General features: G+C 49.3%; 1 long non-coding RNA gene across 3 annotated transcripts in view; it reads left to right on the top strand.

The window, feature by feature from the left end:
• The window catches only part of LOC140631017 (uncharacterized), a 206,525-nt gene that overhangs the window by 170,530 nt on the left and 10,917 nt on the right, over positions 1-25,078 (top strand). The window contains exons 2-3 of one of the 3 annotated variants that reach the window (XR_012028690.1): positions 12,774-12,948; positions 13,587-13,763. This is a non-coding gene — a long non-coding RNA (uncharacterized lncRNA). Of the gene's footprint in view, positions 1-12,773; positions 13,764-25,078 lie in introns of those variants that run through there. The other 2 variants (XR_012028691.1, XR_012028689.1) reach the window with 2 other exon arrangements.

The following is a 25,078-nucleotide window of genomic DNA, read 5'->3' as shown; positions in this document are numbered from 1 at the left end:
TGTTTTAGATCTTATTGATAGCTTGAAATCCCCCATAGTGGGATTGCTTACACCTAGGTAATTGGCAAACTCTACAAAGCAGAACCCCACACCACCCCACCCCTATCTGGTCGTTGAACTATTTTAGCAATCCATACCACTAGAGTGTTCACACAGGGGTGAAGGACCACTTGGCAGGATAAAAATAATATAAACTAATATTTGTTGATCGCTTACTATATGCCAGGCACTGTTCTAAGCAAGCAAGCAAGCAAGCTAGCTAGCTAGATAGATAGATAGCCTAGATATCTCCATGGATATTCCCAACAACCCTGTGTGGTTGGTGTTTCTTGATCCTAAAACTATGCCCAGAAAACTGAGACTTGGAGTCAGAGCCAGAGACATTATTAAGTCCATCCCCATTTCCTTGTTTTACAGAGGAGGAAATTGACAGCCAGAGAGGGGAAATGTATTGGCCAAGGTCAGTGGCCAGGTGATGGGTCCACTGACTTTCCAGGTGATGGGTCTACTAACTTCCCAGCCAGTGCCTGTTCTCTTGCTCTTACTCTTCCAGCTTGTCATGCTATAGCCCTGCCGAAGTCCAGGCAAGAGCTGAGCCTGAAGGCTGGGATCTGACCAAAGGAGGCTGTCCTAGGCGGGAGTCCATGGAATGAGCCCAGTGGGCTCTGTTTGTGCTGGCTGTTTGATAGGGCTTGAGTGCTCCCTGATGCCCCGGTTTCAGTCAGAGCTACCATTCCTTCCACTCTGCCATTGTCTGAGGATCCCGGTGGAAGCAGTTCAGACTTCAGTCTTTCTGCAACAATCATCTGGAATACCAAGAAAAAATAAATAAAAGTAAAAACCCAGCTCAAATTCCTTAGCTGAAGGAAGTGGGGAAAGAGATAGATGGGTTGAAATTTTCACGGCCAAACGATCAGCCTGGGCAATTCATCATTAACTGCACAGGGGTTCAAGGTAAGCCTGGTGTGGACTGGAGTTGGCCGCTGTAGCTTGCTTTGATGATTGCTTTTGGTGTGAAAAACGTGGCCTGAGTCAAGGAAAAGAGACTCGAAATGAAAATCCTCTCAATTCTTAAATATATAGGGATATTCTAATACAGACTTCATTCTAATATGGTAAACATTCCAATGTAGACTATAGGATCAGGTAATCCCAGAACAGAAAGGGCTTTCTAGAATGTTCTCCCTGCCTCCAAGCTGGGAAACCAACTGTCTTCTGGGAAGAATGAGAGTGTGGGTGCTTTTCTGCAGAACAAGGTCCTCCCACGCAAGGACAATGGAATGCTTTCCTACGTCAGAGGGTGTTGCTGGCAGATCAGGAGCTGTAGAAGAAAGACAGAGGTTCTAGTGCAAGTATGCCCAGGCCACCTCGCATAAGGAAACTCACCTCTTGGAGGCTGAGTTTCCTAATCAGTTAAACTAGAGGTTTCAGACTATGTGGTCTCTTCCAGTTCTTTCATTCTATATCCTAAACAAAAGGGAACATTTCAAAGATGGAATTAAACACACACACACACACACACACACACACACACACAAATTGACAAATAAGGAAAGCTTTCAAAAATCTCATTCAAATTACTGCTGGATTTGTCTGTTAGTGAGATTTGTTTCTTTGCATGTGCTAATTGGTCTTGGCATTAATTAATCTGATTTCATTATATTCTCTTTAATTTGTCAAGATATCATTTCGTTATTGGGTGACAGAACAGTTTGGAGGATTGTTAGAATTGGAATGGGTCCCCCCCCCCCTTTAAAGTTCCTGGAGAAAAGTCGTTATCAATTAAGTTAATTTGCATACACATTAGGTTAATCGTTTTAGTTTAGCCAAATTTGTGGAAATTTACATAGCAAATTGACCCTCCACATTTCACTTAAACATATGTAGCACACCGAGCAGTGCATTTTGAGTTGCTAATGAAACTGGGGTTATTTTACACGCTTCTTTTAGTAAAAGAGGTCCAATTAGACCAAGTAATTTTTTATTTCATCCGTAATTGCAAAACAAATAAGCTTCTTGGCATTTTTTTTTCTAGCAGCAGCATCACACGGACAGGGACGTTAATAGGGAAGTCATGTTTTCCTAATTAAGCCCGGTTTGATTCCTGCTCACTGTTCGGCGTCAGCCCTCTGCAGCCTTCTTGTAGGTGTTCTTCTGCCTGAGTTGCTAAGCCTCCTGGTATACCTATTAATAGAAGACTCCCCCGCATGGAGCCAACTGAATTAAAAAAATGTAACTGGGAAGGCAGGGTGGGAATTTTGACAGATTTGTTTTTAAAATTTTTTTTTTTTTTTTATGCCAGAGAAGAGAAAGTTGAATGCAGAAAGGGGTCTTGGTTCTCTCCATCAGGGGAAGAAAAGAGAGAAAAATAGCTTTTGTTCTCCCCCAGAAAAGAAGTTGGCATAACACATTGGTGATGTTTCAAAAGTGACTCCAGGGGCTAGCTTGTTCAATGTTGGAAAATTGGCTGCCGTCCCCCCTTCTAGGACTGTGGAGCGGTTGGGAGCTTACAGTAATGTGGGATAGTTTCAAAGAGAGAGAGAAAGAGAGAGAGAGAGAAACTGGAACTTGAGTTTTTGCTGAAGAGACAGGGAGAGGAGGAATTGTGGCCTCTGTCCTGGAGAGGGTGGAAGTCAGAGGTGAGGGATGTGCTGGGGTGTTAGGGTTAGACTTATATAGGGACCGTGCTCCTACTCTTTCTTCTGATTCTACACCAAGCATACAGAAGTGCTTGATCCACTGTCCTTTGCTTGTTGTTTTTTCTTTTAGCACAGATTTTTCTGAATTGTAGAAGAGGAGACTAGAATGGACAGTTGATAGGATTTGGGCAGATGGAATCAGAACAGGGTGCTGTGCCTTCAGCATGGAGTTAGGAGACTTGGATTCCTGCCCTGGCTGAAGATGGCAAAAAGTGATCACAGTGCTTCATTCCCTCTCTGTGCCCCATCCTTTGCAATGGGACACTGTAGCTCTTCTTATTAAGAAGCGGAGTCTATTTCCATCCTCCTTGAATCTGGGCTCTCCTATGACTGGTTTAAGCCAATAGAATGCAGCAATAGTGTTGACATGCCAATTCCAATCCTAGGCCTCAAAAGGCTTACCTGCCTCTGTTCACTCCCTTGGAACGCTGCTGCCACCCAGACCGGCCAGCTGGACGAGATGGTGAGAGACATGTGGTCCATGTATCTCCATTGCCCAGCTGACAGTCAATCCCCAGAAGCAGAGCTGTCTAGCTGACCTGCAAGAGGTGCCCCCCCCCCATTACCAGCTCAGCCCAGCCTACATTTCCAGTATGCAGAGCTGTGAGCTAAATAGATGATTATTACTTTTAGGCACTGGGTTTTGGGGTGATTTGTTAGGAAGTGATAACTGATAGAACCATTAACCAGTTGTGTGTCCTTGTGAAAATTCTTCTTCATGTCTGAACTTCTGGGCTCCTAAATTTATAAAACCAGAGGAACCCTAAATTTCCTTCCAGCTCTATAAAACACTCTGACATCATCTTGCTATGTTGAAGGCATCCTGGCATCTCATCAGAAAGGGCTCCAGCTTGGGCACTTTGGGCTGTGATGAGCACTGTGTACCAGGAGGATTTAGTTCATCAGCTCCTCTCTAGATGAGAAGAGGATGTGATAGGTAGAAGTGGAGAGGAGAACGTTGTCTATCTTGGAACAAAGAACAGAAGCAGGAAGCAGTATTGGGGCTCTGGGACGTGATGTGGTGATCGGGAGGTATGTGTGCATGTGAGATTTTTGAAGACAAAGTTATGAACCCCGAGGGGTCAGTGGAGGGAGCTTGCTTTGGATAACCATGAGTTTGTTGACATCAGTTACAGAGCAGGCTCTGAACCTGGAATGTCATCAAGGTAGGGCACCCAGCCTGGGGCCTGCAGACCCATGGCACCAGGGCCATGTGAGCTGGTGAAGAAAGTACGCAGCCAGCCTGCAGAACTCAGTTTCTCAACCATGTTTTGCCATCATATGTACAGATGCCAGGCACATACAGGACACTTCTGTGGCATGCCTGAGTTATACACAAAACCTGGGTGGTCACCACCTTTACTTTTACCATTCAGGGTACACTCAGTAGTGCAATAAGAATGAGAGGCACAGTGCTTAACTTCTATAATCAGGGCTTAGTATTTGTGAAATGAATGGATGGTCAATGAATGAATGACTGAGTATTATTCTATAGGTACATTTGAATTCACTCGGATTTAATCAAGCAACTTATTTGCAAAGTTTAATTTTTTTATTATTTGTAATGCATTACTTCTGCAATATCTCTCCAGTGATAGAGACATGCTCCTCCAGAAGTAGCCCCATTATAGGAAATTTCACCTACTGGGTTGGGGCCACTGGCTATCAGCATGAGCTCAAGATAGGTCTGTGCTTTCCCTGCTCTCTTGGGTTTCTGAGAACCCACAGACCCCATGAGTTCCTGTTATCCCGGCTGCACTAGGCTCAGGCTCTTCCTCCTTTACCACCAGCCCTTGGTACCAAAGTCCCAGCATTCCTTGTGTTCAAGCAGGACTGGCTCAGGGCAGAATCTGGTAGCTTCTCTCTGAGTTTCCCTCATGCTAAGCCAGAGAGGACAGACACTCTATTGAGTATAGCCACTGTGGTCAAATGCTTGAGCTGGCAAGGCGAGGCCCTGAATCTTGACACGAGAAGCCTAAGCACCTCCAGGTAAGGCGTGGGTAAGTGTCTGGAACAGGATCCTAAGCCAGTTGGGACTCTTGGGTGGCTGAGAGCGAGCATGGCTGCCTGTTCCAGTCTCTGAGGCATCACAGGAGAGAGTCCTTTGGTGTGAGTGTCCTCCCACCTTTCCATCAGCACGTCCACCCACGTCACCCCACCCCCCTCGGCTGCCATGTTTCCATGACATCTTTATACCCACACCACTGGCTTACGATATGATTACTTTGTCTGTTTTCTGTGACTGACTACATTGCCGGAGGGAAAGGGCCACACTTACTCATCTTCCTATCCACTCGGTGCTCAACAGACTGCCTTGGACGTAGACTTTAATATGCGTTAATGATGAGCATTTCTGAGCACAGGGAGTTGGCCAACATCCTGGAGATCACACTCCATTGGTGCCTCTCTCCCCTGTACCGTGTGAATGCAGAACTTTTGGCAGGAACCTCATGCAGGGGACTAACTCTAGAGCCAGGCAGGCAGTGAGCAGATGTGGACGGGTCAGTGTAATGCAGTGGGGGGTGGGGGTGATGGGGTGATGAGGACAACTGGAGCATGTGCACCGTGCCTAAGACATCCAAATTTCTTTCAAAACACCTCTGGCCAACAAAGCGTGTGTGAGGTCTCCTGCGCTCAACTGCTGCTACAGGATTGAACAAACCTTAACTCTCCAATCCCGGGGGAGAAGTGACTTTGCCTGCAGTTTCCCCAGCAGCTACAAGGCCAGGTGGTACAGCAAGGATGTGCAGTCAGAAGGTGGAGTATTGGCCTTGGCTCTATCATTACTACCTGTGTGATGTCCAGGCCAAGCATTTCAAATCATCGTGCCTCAGTTTCTACGTATGTGGAGTGGATGCCCAAATGACGAAATAAGGTAGGCAAAGGCACTTAGTAAAATGTAAAGATTGCTATTCAAAGGCAAGGTACTGGGGTACTTGGGTGGTTCAGAGATTGAGCGTCTGCCTTTGGCTCAGGGCTTGATCCTGGGGTCCCGGAATCGAGTCCCGCATTGGGCTCCCTGCATGGAGCCTGCTTCTCCCTCTGCCTGTGTCTCTGCCTCTCTCTCTGTGTCTCTCACGAATAAATAAATAAAGTCTTTTAAAAAACCAAAAAACAAAGGCAAGGTACTGTTCTTAAGGTTCGTAGTAGAATCCTGTATGGTTTCTCTTTGGAACTGCCTATGCCCTGACCTCATCATCGTTGGGCAAGGATCAGTACTGGTTGGGTGTGCCACCCCTCACCCCATGGGCCCCACCCCTTGTCCTCTTGCTGATCCAGGAGCAAAGTAGAAAATGGCATTTCTGAATGAGGCTGACAGTTCACCAGGCACGAAAACCCACCCAGTTGTGACTCAGAGTTTTGGAGGCACAGATAGAATTAAGGAAATGTTAATGTATTCTCATTGCTTTGCCTCCTGCCTACACAGGCATAAGCAGTAAGAAGGGAGGCTGGGGTGGGAGAGAGGACAGGGAGATGCGGAGTTGTGTTGATGGGCTCTGGGGGTGGGGGCTGGGGGTCCGCAGGGTCCCAAGGCTGCCTGGCTGCTACAGCTGGGCCTGAGGTCCCCAGGGGACAGGGAGGGATGTGCTGGCATCTGGTCTCTGCCAAGCGAGTCGGTGGCCGGGAATGCAGGATGGGCTTAGGCATGGGCTAGAGCACAGGGGCTCCGGGGTGCACGTGCGTGCCCACGCAGGGGATGGAGGGGTGGAGGGGTTGCAAGCTGGATAATCCAGAGCTGTCTGCCTGGGTGCTGTGGCTTGTCAATGGCAAACAGCCATTTAGAATCAATGTCTTTTCCAAATGAGGCCCCCGAATGTTGTATGCTTAATAAGATCCGTCTATCTGTGCATTTATGCAGGGAGCTGGTTCCCCAGGGCACGGCAGCCAGTATGCTACCTCAGCATGCAACAGTCCCCTGGGAAGCTGCCTCTTTTTCTTCCCCTCATGCGGGGGGCTCCAGGACCAAGCCCCGAGGGGTTGGGATGAGTGGCTGCCAGTTTGATGGGTGTATGTATAGGTGCCTTGTATCACTGGCTCTGTTAGCTCACTTTTTACTCCTGAATGGAAGTCTCTGTTGTAGCATTTGCCAAGCACCAACTGGGTGCTAATTGAGGGTGCCAGAAAGGTAAAGGAAGCATAGTCCCATCTCTGGGGCTCACAGGCTACCTAAAACCTAGGTCTGTGATCCCCATAATAGCTCTCTCCTCCACGCATGGTACCTGACTATGGAAGGTGCCCAAGCGATGTTAAAGCTCTCACAGCCAGGCTCAGGAGTGGTCGCTGTTCAATTCAATCTTGGGGCCACTAGGGGGATCCCTAGGCACCACTGGGAGTGTAGGGAGGCCGGACCTTTGGGGTTCTAAGAATGAAGCATGCTCTACACTTGGTTCGGGGAGGCTTCCTTGTAGAGCAGGGGGTGCCGCAAATGACCTGGCATGTGTGTGCTGGGGACATTCCATCTCGTCCTTCCCTCTGGCAGCCTCAGCATCATCCAGCTGAGCCGCCAGACCAAGGGCCTGGTATAGGGCCAGTGACCCCAAGAAGAAAGGCCAGAGGAAGGACTTGGTGAGGCTCAGCCAGCAGCATCAGGCACGGACTCTTTGGACAATCCCGGGACTCCTCCCTTGTAGGGGAGGCTGGGAGGCCTTGCAAACATTACTTGCCAGGAAAAAGCTCTGGTTCTTGCTTTCTCTGCCCTCTCCTCCCCTTCTCAGGCCTTGAATGTTTTAAATGCCAGTCTTCATGGTTTGATGGAGAATTTTACACTAATGCAGAGTATTACCTAGTTAATTTGACTAGAATAGACAGTGATTTTACACGGTGAGGCTGTTGCCTCTTGAGCTAACAGTTCCATTACCGTGGGCTGGGCAGCCCGCTCTCCTGGAATCTGATGAGCTGAGGGCCGCCTGCAAAGGGGCTTCCTGGGAGCTCCCTGGGAGGCTGGCGAACAGGAAGGGGCTGCGGACAGGCCGGTGATAATTTACTCCTTCCTCCGGTCATTTGCTCGTTGATGAGTTCCTTCCTTTACTCAGTAACTGATTCATTTGTTATTTCTTAATTAAGCTCATCCCTGTCACCCCTCCCTTCAATGAGCTTGTAGTGTGTGTCGGTGAGGTGCCAGACCCAGTGGTAGGTCCTGGGGGTACAGGGATGCCTGAACCAGCTCCTTTCGTGTTAGGTGCTCACAGTCATGCCAGAGAACACTGTTGCAAACAGCTAAGGGCACCACCAGAGGCCCGGAATCAATCCAAAGTGCTGTGCGAGTCTGGAGGAGAGGCTGGCTTGGGAGGCTAGGGCAGGCTCCACGGAGGGCTGAGACCTAAGTGGCCTTCAAGGTCTTCCAGTGGATAAGCGTGATGGGGGCTGGACTGCCAATGGGATCAGCAACTGGGTGCACAGAAATGCAAAGAGAATCATGTCCTACAGAGAGGCATCAATGACTGGGGCTTATTAAGAGGTAGATCAGGACCTGTCACCCCCCCACCCGCCCCACAGCACACCTTAGAGTTCAACATCCCAGTCTATGGGGGAAGAGAGAGGGACCAACCACTGACTTTGTGGAGGCTGTTTAGAATTCTCTCTCCTTCCCCAAAGCCAGGAAAGAGAGGCTCTGAGGCAATTATTCAGGGAGGTTGGGAGTGCCTGTAGGAGGAGAGACAATGCCTCCCTCCTCGGACAAAAGAGACACTCCGGTGCTTTGACTGGAGTTGGGGACAGCCAGGGGTTCTTGCAGAGGTTTGACTTATGTCCCCTGTTTGCTTCTTTCCTGGAGATTTCTGAAGTGGGGGCCAGGGAATGGGGAGTGAGGAGCACAGTGGTTGAAACTCAGAGTAGCTTGGGCCAAGGCCAGAGGAACCACAGTGCTGTGAGTCTGGGAAGGAAATGGGGTGGGGGCCCCCACCATCCTAAGTCTTCCCAGATCTCAGAAAGTACCAAAGAAAACCAGAAGACCTCATGGATGTGAAAGGGCAGGGTGTCTGGAAGAGGGGCACATGCCACAGGCCTGTGCACTATGTGAAGAGTTGGCCCTCCCCAGGGGTAGACCACTGGCAGGGGCGGAAGGCAGCTCCGCCGCCCTTCCTGACATGATCGTCAGGACTGGGGAAACAGGTGAAGCCAACACTAATCTAAGACCACCATGTGTACCTGCACATGGGCAAAGTTACCAGCAGGAGATGGAACCCGGTTGAAGCCTTAGACACCAAGGCGTTCCCCATGGGATAAGGCTGCAAGTTCCTCACAATGACCCCAGCCATCGCTGCCATCATTCCTAACTCCCAGCACTAACCGTCCCCCTCCCCCCCCCCCACCTCCGAGTCCTCAGCACCAGAGGATCCAGATCGAAAGGGACCAGAAAGTTAGGGTATCTATTAAGAGAGAATCCAGAGAACATGATGGAAGGTACGGCTAGAAAAAAAAATGTTGTATTTATGCCCCACTGAGCATAAACTGTTTAATAAACCATTTCATAAACCAGTAAAACAAAGAGAAGGAAAGACATTCTAGGCAGATGTAACCACCAGAGCAAAGTCACAGAGGGTTGTGAGCACACGACAGGGAAGTCGGAGTGGTCTGGTGAGACTGGTAGGTAAGTGACGGGACAGGAGGGGATGGGGCACGGGAGGCTAATGTGTGCTCCCAGAAAGAAGCTGGAAATGATTCTGGAGGTTCTTGTCCCTGGGCAGCATCAGGCGGCCTCCCAGCCTCATCCCTTGTAGCTTTAAATTTCCAGCAATACTCTTCTCTGGGCAAGGCGAAGACCTCTGCTGCCCTTCAGAAAGCCCCACCTACCCCCTAAGCCCTCCTCACTAATGTATGTATTAAGGAGCACTTGGTCGCCTCTGTTGGCAGTTTCCAGAGCTCAGTGTTGGTCTGGGGCACCTGCAACCCTAAACAACCCTTCTCGGGACTAACGGGGGGCATGCCCCCTGGGAGACGCCTGTCCCTCTATTGCCTTCTCTTCTTGAAACAAAAGGTGGCTGAGTCAGGTTGCCATGAAGCTGGTGGATTGTCCTGCTGCCTGCCTCGGGGAGACAGTGCTTTGGGGTGGGTGGTAGGGAAGCTGGGGTTTAGGCAGTGGAAATGCTGAGATATAAGACCAATTAATTAACTTGTCAAATCCCTCTTCTCAGATAGCACAGTGCAATAGATTCTTTCATAATGAAGTGTCTATAGTGCGGAGCATCCATTTTCTTGTTTTCTTTGTGTTCAAATTCAGATTCGTGGAAGTATTCATTAATTAGTGTGGTATTTGCAATAGTTGCATGTAAAAAGTCAGAAACACTCTGCAATATTAAACAACTCTGATTTCACTTAAATTTGTATATACGTAAGCCTAGATGTAAGCTACACAAAGTGCCGTGCGGTATCTCTACGTGACTGTTACACTGCGTGAAGAAGGATGAAAATCAACGATTTTGAATTATCTTCTGAAGTGATAATTTATCACGTGGGACCACATTAGAGTGTTTGGAAATACGTAAAATTCGATGCTTATTTCTGGATACATAGATGTGGGGCTCTAAGAATTTCATTGTCACTTCCAATTTATCCGGCCTCCGCAGAGAAGTTTCTTCAAATTGAAATTAACAACAACAACAACAAAACTATCTAAGAACTACAGTGACTCGAGATGTCTAAGTTGGCATTAATCTCAACAGAACACAAATTATGTAAATGTCTCGATTATGACAACATAATTAGGGACTGTTTAAATAAAGGCAAGAAAAATAATTTTGGAGTAAATACACAATAGTTTTTGAATTATTTCGTCTTTGTTTATTATTCATCCAAACACTGTCAGCACCCAAACATGTGCAATAATAATTAAATTCATCTATCTTTAAGAGTTGCCAACTTTCAGTCATATTAAAAGAAATCCGCAGTCTTGCACTTATATTCGTTATTTTGTCATCATGAAGGTGCATTTGTCAAGCTAGGAGAGTAAGCATATTTTATCAGTGTGTTAGATTAATTTTACCTCTTAAGTATTTAGATCATGAATTCTGGGCTTCAGTTATTCTGTCCCCAACCCTACCGCCAGCACCTATGTCAGGAGAGGGTCTGCTCATCCCCTGTGACTGCCTTGGTTGACTTCTCCCAACCTCTGCCTGTGTACTGACATCGCAGCCCTTGAGGGCAAGGTGAGAAGGTTTGGCAAATGACCTAAAGCCTCAGCTGGAAAAGCACAGGTGCTGAAAGATTCGTGTCCTTACAGCCTCTTTTCACCAGTAAAGAAATTGAGTCAGAGAGGCAACGTGTCTTTCAAGGTCCACACAGGGTCCCTCTTCCCCGAGGCCCTGGAAAGTAGGGACTGTCTGGGAAGGGAGTGGGTAGGGACGGGATGAGGAGATGTTTGCACAAAACACCTGCACTTCAGCGGCCTCTGAGGCTTTAACGCCTTCTCCTGGGTGGCCCTCCGTGGGCCTGCTGCCTACACGGCTCCGCCGTCTCAGGGATGATGGATGCCAGTGGGGGATGAGGGGGTGCAGTCTGGGATACAGCCCCAGGCCCCCAGCCCTTCTGCTCACCTCCCGTCTCCGGGTCTGAGTTGCCCCCCTTGTAGAACTAGCAGGCGGGCGGGACGAGCTCCGAGATGCCTCCCAGCCCAGACATCCTGTGTCTGGATGATTCCCCGGGGGGCTGCAGGTTGGTGGAACCCTGAGAACCGGATCTGGCCTCAATCCACGTTCCTCCTTCATTTCTAAAACCACGTGCACTTGCTGGAACGCTAACTCCATCTGGTCTTCATTCCCTTCCTCCCGATTTCGCTCCCTGCTAGAAAGCGCTGCATCACGCCCCAGGCACCTTGGGGAGCTGCTCTCACCAACTCCCTGGTTTTTCTCCCTTGAGGCTTAGCAAGGCAAGCGTTGCCAAGAGCTCCCTTCCTTCTGCCCCAGCAGAGAGGAGCAACCGCAGTCTGGGGGAGCCGGCTTCTTCCCTTTCGCTTTGGGGAGGCTGGCAAGCTAGGATCACCAGCCACCCTCCCTCGGGGGCCCGGGGCCCCACTTGCCCTCCTTGGCCTGCTGCTGTGTCTCTACAAAGTCCAGCCTTGGGCGGCCTGGCTCCCTCTTCACAATCGCATCTTCCACCTGCCACCTCCATCCCACACTCCTAGCATGTTCTGTCCGCTTGCTCTTCGACTCCTTCTTTCTCAGGCAGTGGAGTGTAGTGGTTAAGACTGTGCCTGAGTTTGAACCCAGCTCCCCTGCTCATGGGCTGCAAGGCTTTCTTTGACATGGTTTTCTTATCTGTCAATTGGGATGATGATTCCTGCGTAACGGGACGGTTGTGAGCCAGGGACCTGGTAAGTAGACGTAAATCGCGTCCAAAATCATTGGACAAAATCGTTTGATCCAATGTGAATTTGTGAAGCACTTTGTCTGATCTTCATTGCTCGCCCCAGGTTTCTTCCAGATTTTATTCACAGACCTCCCCTTTTTCTTAATTTCTAAATGAAGTAATCTGAATCAACATCCCACACGCCTCTGGAGAATCACTTATCCCAGTCGTTTTGAGGGTTCTCTGGGTGGCTTATGCCCTGCTGGTTCCTCGTGGTCCTGAATTCCTGTCCCCAGTCTATGCTGGAGTCCCCTCTTGACGTCTGGCTTTCAGCTATCGTTTGCCGCCTGTTCTGCTATCCCCACGTGTGATCAAAGGCCTCCTCCCTTCCCGCTGGTGCAAGTTACGATATTAGTGACGATGTTTATAGGGCTTTTGAGAATGGAAAGGGTTTACATGTACAAGAAGAGAAAAAGGACACTACAACTGTCACACGCCATTGTTCATAAAGTCACAGAGTTTGTTGCATAGAAAGTGGGGAAGTTGGGCCAGGTAAGGGATACCAAGCAGAGGGAACATGGTGGGCAAACACCCCCCAGCGCCCACTGTGACAGTCTGTTGGCACCTCATCAAAGCCACAGCCTCTGGGCACTCTGCTCTTCCCTTGGAGTTCCGTGTGGCCTGTACGGAGGTCCGGTCATTAGCACGTGAACAGAAGTGGTCCCTGCTACCCGCAAGCCTGGCCTGTGAAAACTTCCCACACACTCTTTCTTGTTTTTTTCCCTTTGATAGATGGTGGCTGTGACCCCCCAGGAAGACTTGGAGGATGCGTGTTGAAGAAGGTGGAGCCGCTGTTAGTCTGTCTCTTAGAGAAGTGAAGAGGAGAGCTTCTTTCACCAACCAGAGGCACTGGTTTTGTCCTGCTACATGAGTGAACAGTGAAGTTCTGGGTTCAAGGCATTATGGGGTCTGTTCGCTTTGGCAGTTAGCACTACCCTAATACACCCCCAAGCCTTTTCCTTCTCTAAACTCATCGTGCTTGCAAGTACGTGTGTAATACAGCCTTCCTTGGTAAACCTCAGGCTACACAAGGACGAGGACCATCTTATCTACCAGCTTATCCCCCATACCTGGTTCACAGTAGGTGCTCCATAAAGATGTGTCTTCGAATGGAGCGGAATTGATGTTTGGGGAAACATCGTGTGATGCCATCTGGGGAGTGCGTGGAGTAGCAGTGCCTTACTTTCAAAGCTTCGTGGTTCTTGCCCTACTGCATCTCTTCCTCCTCCTCAGGCCAGACTTCTGCCCTGGGCCTATGTCATAGCCTCATTCTGACTTAAATGTATCATGTGCTCTTAGACCTGATGCTTATATGACTGGATCCCAAAGGTTTGCCTTTGCCTTTGCCTTCAATGCTCTATGCTGCTGGGCAATGCATGGATCTGCTTCCTGTTGCCCTGTGCTAAGCCCAGCCACTTCTAGGAAATGGTCTCTATCAAACACTAACTGATAATAGGTGTATAGCAGATAGGATTAATATGCCAGAGATTTGGGGCACTGGGTAGCTCAGTCAGTTAAGTATCCAACTCTTGATTTTTGTCTCAGGTCATGATCTCACAGGTCATGGGATTGAGCCCTGCATTGAGCTCTGCAATCAATGAGGAATCTGCTTGAAGATTCTCTCCCTCTGCCCCTCCCTCACTTGTGTGCACTGCCTCTCTCTCAAATAAATAAATAAATAAATAAATCTTTAAAAAATAAAATAAAATACTATGGTTTGAAGACTGACTCCACCTACTTATTAGGTACAGGGTACATCTTTGGGAATGGATTGGTACATCCATCCATTGGTACATCCTTGGGAATGGATGTAATCTCTTTGTGCCTTAATGTCCTTATCTGAAAAATCGGGTTTTAAATAGGACCTGCCTGTAGGATTCTTGTAAGAACTGAATGAGATAAAACATGTAAAGCATGTAGAACGGTGCCTGGCACATAGTAAATGCTCAATAAGCATTGCTATTATTACTACTGCCCTTTCTAGCTCACAAAGTAGCCTTACCAATTTCAGTGAATACCCCTCCTGCAACTGTAGGAGAGCTCCATTGTAAGTAAAATGGAGCACATTCAGATTCAAATACTATTATTGAGAAGTTCATGGCCAGTTTTTTTACAGGCTAAATTAGTTGGAGAAACTAGGCCCAGTAAGTTTGTAATAGTGGCTAGTGAGTGGGAGGATGGGACTCAAACCCGGGTCCTGGTACAAAACCCCACTGCGGTCAGCTCACTTGATGTCTCCCACTCAGGATGGTAGTGCCAAAGGCATCACAGACTCACAAACAAGCACCGTTGTGTCTTAGGCAGGGAGCTCTCTCACACACACACGGGCACACCAGCTTCTCCAACCTGAGTCCAGGGGACAAGTCACTCAGTGATACTTCTGTTACTGACCACTGTCCAGTTCATGCCATGTCAGGAGTCTGCCCATCTGTAGGATGTTTCTCTTCAAAATGGGTTTCTGCCCTTGTATCTAGCACCATCTCTTGCTCTTCATTGGTCTGCCTTCCCCAGTTAAAGCCCCAAGCTCTTAACTTCCTGACTTCTCCTTCTTCATGAAAGAGGACTCAGTATGTGCTTTAGTAGGTCCTTCCACAGACCCTGCTAGGACAGCCAAACTGATACATGGGTCCCTGCAATTTCCAAGGGGGCAGTAGTGAGTCATCCTATGAGAGGATATACAGGCAATGAGCATAAGTGAGGGTTTCAGGCATGGCTCTGGGTGGGTGGACTAGGAACGATGGCCTCAACAGTGAAGCCTTCCAAAGAATCTGCTTCAGCCCATACAGCCACAGGACTGGCCCCCACTATCACTCACCTCTTAACTCATGTCCTACTTCTCCGATTGGGGCACCAAGAAACAGATACCCTGGGACTGAAGATTTAGATCCTGCAACACTCTCTCACCTGCACCTTCCTAGATTCCTGCCAGCTCCCTGGGCCAGCCCGTGGGGCCACCTTACAGTCTCCCTGCAAAAGCTTCTGGGGAGGGTACCGCTCCAGCAGCAAACAGCTGCTCTGGTTAATCCATTTTCTCTGTGCATTTGCAAGATACATAATTAAGAGTTCTGCTGAGGGGGGAAATAAAGCACACCATTAGATTTGTTTAGCATATTACGCCAGGTCTAGTGCCCGCCTGGGCCCCTCTGCCACACAAGCCATTAAGGTAAGACTCCAGAAACAGCCCCAAGGACGCTTGATGGGATCTGTTGTGTGTTAATTGCAAGTAAATATTTGCTATTCGGGTTTTCATACGCTTCCCCATTGGTGGGGATTTTGAAAGGTGGGCTCCCCCATCAAATACTTTTCATTTAATTATCAGACCACTTAAAACTAGAGTTCCTAAGGCTCTCCCCATTTGCCCTTTTATTTTGTCTTGCATTTTGCTTGCTTCCTTTCTTTCCCCTGATCCTGCCTTCTTTCTTGCTGCCAGCTTCTCATCTCTCTTGCTCTTATCTGTGTCTTTGATGTCCAGAGCTGGGAAATAAGCCCTTGGTGGGATGGAATGAACAAGGAGTGGGCACCACGAATCCTGGATTAAGGGTGAGGCCAAACTTTGACATCCTCCTTTGAACCTTCTGCACGAGAGGATCATGCATGGCCCCTTGGACACCATCTGAGGGACTGGTGAGGAGAGGGGCTGGAAGACTCAAAAAAGAGATGGAAAAGTTTGGAGCTTGGGAGAAGAGAGCAAGTGGAAGAAGGGTGGGTCCAGCATGATGAGAAGGGAGGAGGAGGTTCTCAGGATCTTCCGAGAAGCTGAGAAATGGTATGGAAACTCATTTTTAATGAGTTTAAGCATGAATGCATAATGACCAGAGGAGTTGTGGACACCCTCACAGCACCCTGTGGCAGGAACTGTTCATGGCCCACCCAAGGGCCAGGTTGGGAGAGGTTACCATCCCTTATGTCTATCACTGGGGAGCAGAGGATGCTGGGAAGGGGAAGGGAATGTTAGCAAAGCTTAGTCTAATGTGTCATTTTGAGAAGGTGTGGTGAGACTTACCCTTGGGCTCAGAAGTCATGTAGGCCAACCCCAAGCATCAATCCCCTCTATTCATCCCCCAAAATAGTGTTCCTTCATTGATATGAAGTGCACAAGCTTCTGTGGTACAAAACCTGTGGTAGGGCAGTGCTGAGGGTTAAAAGCTCCTCAAATCATTGAGACAGAATCTTTCTATGTCTTGTGATTCCTGGCCCCAGGTCCCACTTTGGAAGGTCCAGAGAGCTTGTCCAATCTTTCTGCCATGTCATTCCCTCACATATTTGAGCCCACCTGTCCAAGCACTTCTAAGCTTGTTTTCCTGGCTTCAACACTCCCCATTTTTATCTCTTCTCAGTATTTATCACAATGCTCACTCTGCAGTCCTTGGGTGAGCTGTGGTTTAACGTCCTCCATTAGGCTTGTTTAGCTCAGAAGAACAGGAACTGTGTTTAGTCATTGCTGTAACCTGGTGCCCAGCAGAGTGTCAGTGGGTGAGAGACACTCAATCAGTATCTGTGGGAAGTGGTGTGGATCACTTTCCTTTCCATGTCTTCTCCCTTTGCATTCTGAAGCTTCTCTATTTACTTCTTAATATGTATCATGTTGTTTAACCAGAGAAGACCAGAGCAGGACTACCACCTCCATGCTTGATGCCAAGTTGGCCAATTTTTTGTGTATAGTGCCAGATATTGAATATTTAAGTTCAAGTAGCCATAGTCTCAGTCTCCTATTGAAATCTGTGGTGACAGCCCCACAGCAACCATAGACAATATTTAAACAAATGGATGTGACTATGTTTCAATAAAGTTTTATTTACAAAAACAAGTAGTGGGCCGGATTTGGCCTGTGAGGCATAGTTTCTTGACCATTTTTACTCTAGACACTAAAATTCTAGGAATTCAGAATGGAATTGGATCAGATTTTTTTTTTTTAATTTATGATAGTTACACACACACACACACACACACACAGAGAGAGAGAGGCAGAGACACAGGCAGAGGGAAGAGCAGGCTCCATGCACCAGGAGCCCGACGTGGGACTTGATCCAGGGTCTCCAGGATCGCGCCCTGGGCCAAAGGCAGGCGCTAAACCGCTGCGCCACCCAGGGATCCCTGGATCAGCTTTTAAAAATAAACTTAGAGAGCTGCTAGGGCCAAATACCCTAGCAAGAAAGAGTGAGCAGGAAAGATCCCTTGGGCTTGTCATGGCAACGTAGCCTCTGTAGAAGGCAAAGAGTGGGGAGGGTAACTGCAAGGCCTGTGGCTTGTCTGAGGTCAGGCTGAGAGTGAAGTTGGGCCATTGTTGGAGAGAACACTCCGTGTACCAAGACTCTTCACTGATAGACTAGGTACTCTGTGAGCAGGCCAAGTGAGGAGATCCAGTCCAAGCATTGACAGTGCTCATAGAAGAACATTTTCACCCTGACAGCAGCTTTAGCAGGAGGGAGGAACCCGACAGAGGGCTTCTTAAGTCCCTATGCCTAATTGAAGTGACTGGTGATGGTTAAAATTATGAGGAATGGGCACAGAAGGGATATGTATGAATGTGCCCATTTGTGCATCTGTGTGCATGTAGAATGTTCCTGTCCTTGTGTGTGTGCATACTTCTAATACTGAACTAACCTTTGTTCTTTGTTATAACTGTTTGCCATCTTGTCCATTTCTCTTCCCAGACACAGAGCTCCTTGAGGGTAAGGCCCTGTTCTTTTCTATCTCCATATTTCCAGCACTTAACACAGAGTCTGCTCCAGGCCCAATAGTTTAGTTGAGTCGTAATTAAATTGAACTGATGGTGGGCATTTGACACAGCCATAGGGTGTTCCAGAGAGTTGTACACGGCTGCCTTTGCATACGACAATGGCCATGGCTGCCTTTGCATGTGGAAAGTCCCCTATTCATGTACTGGGGACTATGTAAGCAGATAGGAATTACTGCAGGGCACACGTGCATGTAGAACAGGGCGTTCAGGGGAGTGCATTTGAGATGTGCATGCAGACAGGAAGATGTCAGAGTATGAGTATGGGCAGACTCGGGGTCTTCTGTGGGTACAGATGATGTGAACATACAGACAGTGAAATATTGTGGGGATACAAATCAGGGCCGAGGGTTTATATGCATGGGATATGAGCATGTAGAATGGGATAAAGTTTGTGTGTACACAAAGCGTTTGCACATAAATCTGAAATATATAGTAGAGGCTGACCTACAGAGCGGCTGCTAGGGGTGTTGGTTTATATGACTCTGCCACAGATCTGGAGGTTTGGGGATCTGCCCAGGAAGTGTGTATGTAGGGCATGCACATGCGGACATGGCCTGCCTATGGTAAATGTATATGCAGAAGTGTACACTGCAGATGCAGGCTGCTGAGGCTGGGCGATTCTGCAGTGTGTGTATGCAGATGTGCCCTGTGAAAGGTGCATACACATTGGAAGCGTGCAAGGAGCATTCAGCTCATGGGAGTGTCTGTAAATGGTTAGGGGGTGTGCATGCAGAAATAGACATTTGTGAGGATACCTGTAGGATTATGACTAACATCAGTACTCAGGATGCATCTACCTGGGGCTGTACGTGAATAATGGCCTTTTGATGATGTGTCTACGGGGATGAATGTACACGTGGACAGTTAGGGGTGTGCTGATGTAGGAGTGTGCGTGAAGACCTATGCTGTTAAGAGTATGTACACATGAGGAGCGTATGTGCAGGCTGGAGCATGCACCTTGGGGAGATACAGCGAGAGAGGTACCTTACAGGGTGCGCATGCACTCTTTCAAGTGTAAATCCTCATGAGTACCGCCTGAAATGTGGACTTTTTGAGAATGTTTGTATGGTGGGGTCTGAACATGCAGATGTGGGTTGCTGAGTATGTGCATGCAGGCGTGGGACTTGGGAAGTGTGGGTAGGTGGGGGTATGCGCGGTCGTTGCCTGCCAAGGGTGGCGCTGGCAGTGAGCCTGCCCTGGTGGGCAGTTGAACATGTGTGCACAGCCGACATTGGTGTCGGGCATCCGGCAAGTGCTCTCGGCCACGTGCCTCTTCCTTTGTTGGACTGAAGCTCTCTCTGGGCTGTCACTGTCCTTGATTGTGAGTGTCCCGGGAAGGGACAGATGACAAAACATTAACTTGGCAGAGGCAGCTGAGCCGTCAAGGCTCAGGCTTCTCAGGAACTGGCTGCCCAGGAAAATGATTAAAAATAAATAAATAAATAAATAAATAAATAAATAAATAAATAATGTTCCTATGGACCCTTTAGCTGTTTGGGGCGGTGCAAGGAGGGGGAGGGGGATATACAGATTGGGGTGATAAAAAACAAAAACAAAAAAACACCAGGAAAGGGAGAAGGAGGAAGACAGCAAGCCGAGGAGCAATTTAGTTGAGCCCGAGGCGGGAGAGTGGTGTGGCTGTGGCAGCGGCCAACAGGCTGACAAGTGGTGTGTGTTTTACCTACCCATTAACCCGCTAACTCAATAAAAGATGCACAGTTACCACCACCCAGACTTGCCGCTGCTGGAGGAGGCTGGCCCACCCTGCCTGCCTCCCATCTAGAGGGGAGTCATCAACCTGGGAAGAGAGAAATTAGGCAGGATCCCAAGGAACCCAGGCATCAGCATCGCAATAACCCCAATCAACTCTGCCTCTCTCAGATTCTTTTTTTTAAACTTTTAAAAAATTTTAAATTCAATTTGCCAACATATTGTATAACACCCAGTGCTCATCCCATCAAGTGCCCTCCTCAGTGCCTGTCACCCAGCTACCCCATCCCCCCACCGGAATCTTCTATGCGATGCTCGCTTCTCTAGGGACCCTGTCTTGGGCTGAGGCTGTGCTGTGTTGTCAGAGTTAGGGTGCTAGGCTCCCTAGGGTGCTAGGTCAGTGATGTAAGCAGCCTCTGCCTAAGCTCATTTCCATTTGTGAATGAATGAGCCTCAGCCGGGTATCAGCAAAGGTTGGAGCCACATTTCAGTGTGCTGCTACCTCACCTGCAGAGAGTTAACACCAGCATGGTGTCAGGGATTGAGTGAGCACCTCCCTGTGTACAGGGGCCGCTCTGGGTGCCTTGCGGGCTGTACCAGAGATATGGGACGTGGTCTCTGGGCTCGACCAAGGGCCGTTGGGAAGGTGACGAGCAGGACGTGCTAGAAAGAACTCCAGGGCAGCCCGGGTGGCTCAGCGGTTTAGCACCGCCTTCAGCCCAGGGCCTGATCCTGAAGACCTGGGATAGAGTCCCACATCGGGCTCCCTGCATGGAGCCTGCTTCTCCCTCTGCCTGTGACTCTGCCTCTCTCTCTTTCGCTCTGTCTCTTTCATGAATAAATCAATAAAATCTTTAAAAAAAAAAAGAAAAAGAACTTGAGACTGAGGAGTCTTGGATTCTAGTTCTAAGTCCATGACTTTCTAGCTGTGTGCCCATGGAAAAAGACTTACCCTTTCTGGGTAAGTCTGACTCAGTTTCTCCGACTCATTGGCCTTTTAGTTTCATGTCACAGATAAGAGAATACACCCAGCTTACATGATCAAAATAAATACTTTATTCATCAGCATTCAAGTTAACAACGGCATCCGGTGTCCCCTCAGAAGAATAGCTGTGGAAAACGAACAGGTCTATAGTGATGTTTCTCCAGAACAAAGGGCCGTCTCTCCATAGTTCAATTCAAGTCACCCTGCTGACAGATGGAGCGGGACATCAATCTGCAGGCAGACGACTCAATCTCTCCGAGCCGCGGCCTCATCCATAAAGTGGAGACAACGATGGTTCTTACCTCATGGTCCTGTTGTGAGGCTTAAATGAGATAATATATGGAAAGCTTTTAGCAAAGGGCTTGACACATAGTAAGCACTGAATAAATCTGAGCTGTTAGAGCTGTCACGAGCTGTTAGAGGATCTCTGGGGTTCTTTCCAGGGACGTTCTGGTATGCGGATGGTCTTGGAAAGTTCTAAGGGCTCTAAGAGGGCAGGCAAATAGGCACCTGGGCCGGGGATGAGGGAGGTGAGGCGCTCACTCTCCTAGGCTGGGGCGAAAGGGTATGGGGTTGCATTAATGGTCCCCGCCGGGGCGAAGGGGAGAGGGAGCAGCAGCCTGGCACAGGCACCAGTGCGGAGCTACACGGGCCACAAGATCCCACACTAGATGAGGTAGCTGTGCATCTTCCCTTTCACCCCGGCAAAGACAGAGCCCTGGATGAGCCCCGTTTGGCTTTCTTTTTTCCCTGCTGGGCCCTGTCCTGCCCACTGGTTACACAGCTAGGTGCTTGGACAGCCCCACAGAAGCTGAGCTGCGGGGGGCAGGGGGGTGGGGATGGCCATGCCGACTCCTCTTTCCCCACGGGGAAGATAGTGCCAATAATAGCATGTGACAATACTCCTACTAATGCTATCAGTGAGGCCACCACCGCATTCAGTTCACGTGGATGCCACGCCAGGCACTTTTCTAAGTACTTTGCATGTATAAAATCATTTCCCCCTTCTCACCACCCTGTGAGGTCAGTGCTATTACGGTCTCCTTTTTATAACTGAGAAAGTGGAGGCACAATGTTAAGGCGGGCGCCCTGATCACCCAATAAATCTTGTGCTAGAATCCCTCCCCTCTCCCAATGCAGGGCAAGAGAACACTTACAGGTCTGGTATAAGACCAAGGCCAAGCTGGAAGGCGGTACATGCAAATGTTACCTGTGGTGGATGCAAGTCTCCCCTTCTATGGTTTTACAACATCCCTATTTTTCTTAAGTATGTTTGTCGGTAACATGAAAAAGCACGTAACCAGGTTCTGATGCAACAGTGAAGGCAGGCCTCTGCTCCCCAAGCTTTACCCTGCTCTCTGGGAGCCCCCAGAGCTATGGGGAAGCTGCACGGCTGGTGGGGTGAGGGGGTAGGGGGTGAATGGGTGAGGGGAAGCTGCAGGGGAGTGTGGTGGGCGGTGAGTCCCACAGAGCGGCCCCTCAGTGGGCAGCAGCAGCCAATTGGCTGCATTCACCATCTCAGGTCAGTTAGGGTAGTTTTCTGGAGTCAGAGGCCAAACTGGGCTCTGACTTGCTGTCGCTCGAGGGAGTTTGCCGGGAGGTTCAGGCCGAGGCTGCCAGGCAGTTTACCTTGCTGCCTCTCAAACAGGCTCCTGTATGAGAGAGGAGGCCTCGGAGCTGCCCCAGAGCCAGTGCGGGGCCCCTGCTTGGCTCCCATAAACACCACGCAGCCTTGAAGACTCAGGGGTGGGTTAGAAGTAGAAGGACGGAGGCTTCTGTGGTGTAGACCGCCCTCATCCACCCATACATTTCCTTACCCCTGGGCCCAGACCTCTGGTTCTGTCACTATGTGTTGTCCATCTACCCCAGCACCACCGACCCCCCCGCCGCCGCCACTCTTCTGGTCCTAGGTCCACCCGTCTGGGGTCGCTACTGGCCTGGAGGGTCCAGGGAAGGATCCAGGGTGGGATGGAGCAGGAGAGGGTAAGTGGAAGAGCAGGAGAGGGGTAGGTGGAAAAGCAGGAGTGTGCAAAGTCTGGGCAGACTGGGTTTGGGGATGCTGGGAGGGCCCAGCACAAAGGCCAAAGTCTAGGTCTCTGCATTCCTTCCCCTGGCTGCGGAGACCCTCCACCCATGCCCACCTTCCTCCGGGGAGAAGGGAGCTGCCCCCAGAAGAAGGGGTAAGCAGGGATGTAGAAACAGGGCTGCCTGGAACAATCAGCAACCAGGGGGCTGTCTGACCAGAGCCGGGCCTGCATCCCCTCACCCCCCAGCCAGGCCCAGCTGGCTGACTACCCCTGCCCCCGTGAGGCTGCCCTCCCTGCCCCTCTCTGCAGGGAGAGAGGGGGTGGCTCAGGGGGCCTGAGGGGGTCACCCTCGTCTCCCTTAACCCCCAGGCTCATTGTCGTCGTAAGGTGCAGGGGCTCCCTGGGTCCAGGCGTTCTGTGCTTGAATGTGTAGTGTTTATTATGCCTGGTTAAAGATCATTAAAGCCTTTGTTGGGGGAGCTGACTGACAAGGAGAGTGGATTAATATTAGAACACCCTGTCACAACTGGTGAAAAGGCGGGATTGATTTTATAGGGAGTTTAGTCAGAGCTGCGTGTAAAACCCCTGGGGTTGCTCTGGAGTGTATCCATCTCCTCCATTAGGAAGTCCCTGCGGGAATATTCAGCTGCCGTGTTTATTACAACCAAAGCTGCATATCATAGATATAGTATTAGCTGCTTTTATTCAGCTTTCTTGCTCTCGACTGCCCTGGCTCCTGGTGGCTCAGTCCTGTGTTCCCAGGCAGCTGGCTGGTCAAAGGAGGCAGTCATGGGCTGGACCAGGAGCCACACGTGTGTGTGTGTGTGTGCATGTGGGTGTGTGTGTGCACACCGTGTGTATGCGCACCGTGTGTATGCTCACATACCTGTGCTTTGGGGTGGAGGTGGGGCAGCTGCAGAGCTCCCCCTTCGGGGGGACAGTGGGAGAACCTTCTACTGTCCCTGCTGGGGGACGCACCTGCAGGGCTCATAGATTCATTTCTCTAAGAGACTGTTTGCCTAAGAATTCACTGAACACTCCTTTGACTAGATAAAGCAGAGTGACGGTGTAGACGGTGTGCCAGGCCAGGGGTCAGCTCTGCCACCTACTAGCTTACAAGTCAACTAACTTCTCTGGGCTTGGTTGTATCAGGATAGGGAACATGGTACCCATCTTCTAGATGTGTTCTAAGAATTAAAGGGATATTACAAGCAAAGAACCCGGCACGTAGTGCGGACTCAATGCAAGCTGATGCTACTGTATCATTAGCTAATTATTCTAATATATTCAATTTACAAACATTTAGTTTGGACAAACTTTTCTGGAACATCTTTATTGCAGAAAACATGGCCTACATATGGAAGCAAAAGGGATGTGGAGCAATTTTCACCATTCCTTCTCCAGTGGGAGGGTGGGAGGGCTCATGGCTCATTGGGCAGAAACCCAGACCCAAGCAGGAGAGCTCTGGGGTGCTTGGCAGGCTGGATCTCAGATGATGTGGGATCTCAGATGCATGTGCAGCTAGGTGGACAGGGAGCTGGAGGCCACTCAGAGTGATGCTGAGTCTAAGTCACAGACGATGTGTCACACCAGGGCAGAGATAAAAGCAAAAGTTTGGTTAGGTGGGCAGCAAAGAGGAAGCTGGTCACCTGCCTGAGTCTCATGCAGGTCAAGAGTTTGAGAGCGAAAAGAATGCATGACTCACTTTTGCTGAACTCCTGAAGTCTTTCTAAAAATGTCTCCACAGCACTGAGCAAGTGGCCTCCCTTCTTTTCTAGCACATGGTGTTTACGACTGATATACCTCTGGAGTTGGGTTACTACTCAATTCTCTGTGACTTTGGGAAGTTATGCCTCAGTTTCCTTCTCTATAAAATGGATATAATAATAGTACCTCACAGGGTTATAGCGAGGGTTAAATGAGATAACACATGTAAAGCATCTAGAACAATGCCTGGCAGTTACAGACTTTCAATGTCAGCTGCTATCAGAGGCCCTGTGGCTCCCTCTAGAGTAGAGACCTATACTCACAGTTTCTGTGCCCAGAAGAACCAGCCCGGGGCTTGAGAACATAAGGAGCACACAGTAGGTGTTTTTTGAACTGTTGAAAACAGTTCTTTCAGTGGGATAGAGCTCTGTCACACTTGGCACGGTGGGGATGACTTGAAACTGCCCAGCAGCAGCAAAGTGAAAAATGAAAGACAGCAAGGTCAGATGCCAAGTTGGGTATTGTCAGAATAGGATATGAGGGTAGGAGTGGAGGCGATGGCAGGAGTTTCCACATCCAGTGAGTGCCCTCTGGTCGAATCAGAACCTAAGAGACAAGTCTAAGAAAAGGATGGCAGAGGAAGGCAAGGGACAAAGGTCAAATGTGTCCCTGCTCAGCCTGGATGGAAATGTGTGAACACCATCCTTCTGCCGGTGGTGGGGGAGAGGCAGACTGTGCAGGAGTTCTAAGCAGGTAGACTGTGAGCCTGGAGCTTGCCCACAGGCTTGCACCTACCAAGATACCCCAAATTTGGCAGGAGGTGACTGGGGTTCTTGGAGGAAGGGCAAGAGCAAGGTGAGAGAAGTTA

Source organism: Canis lupus, chromosome 3 (assembly GCF_048164855.1).
Source record: "Canis lupus baileyi chromosome 3, mCanLup2.hap1, whole genome shotgun sequence".
Lineage (NCBI taxonomy): Eukaryota > Metazoa > Chordata > Mammalia > Carnivora > Canidae > Canis > Canis lupus.
Note: the sequence above shows the minus strand (reverse complement) of the source record. Positions and strands in the feature narration are given on the sequence as shown.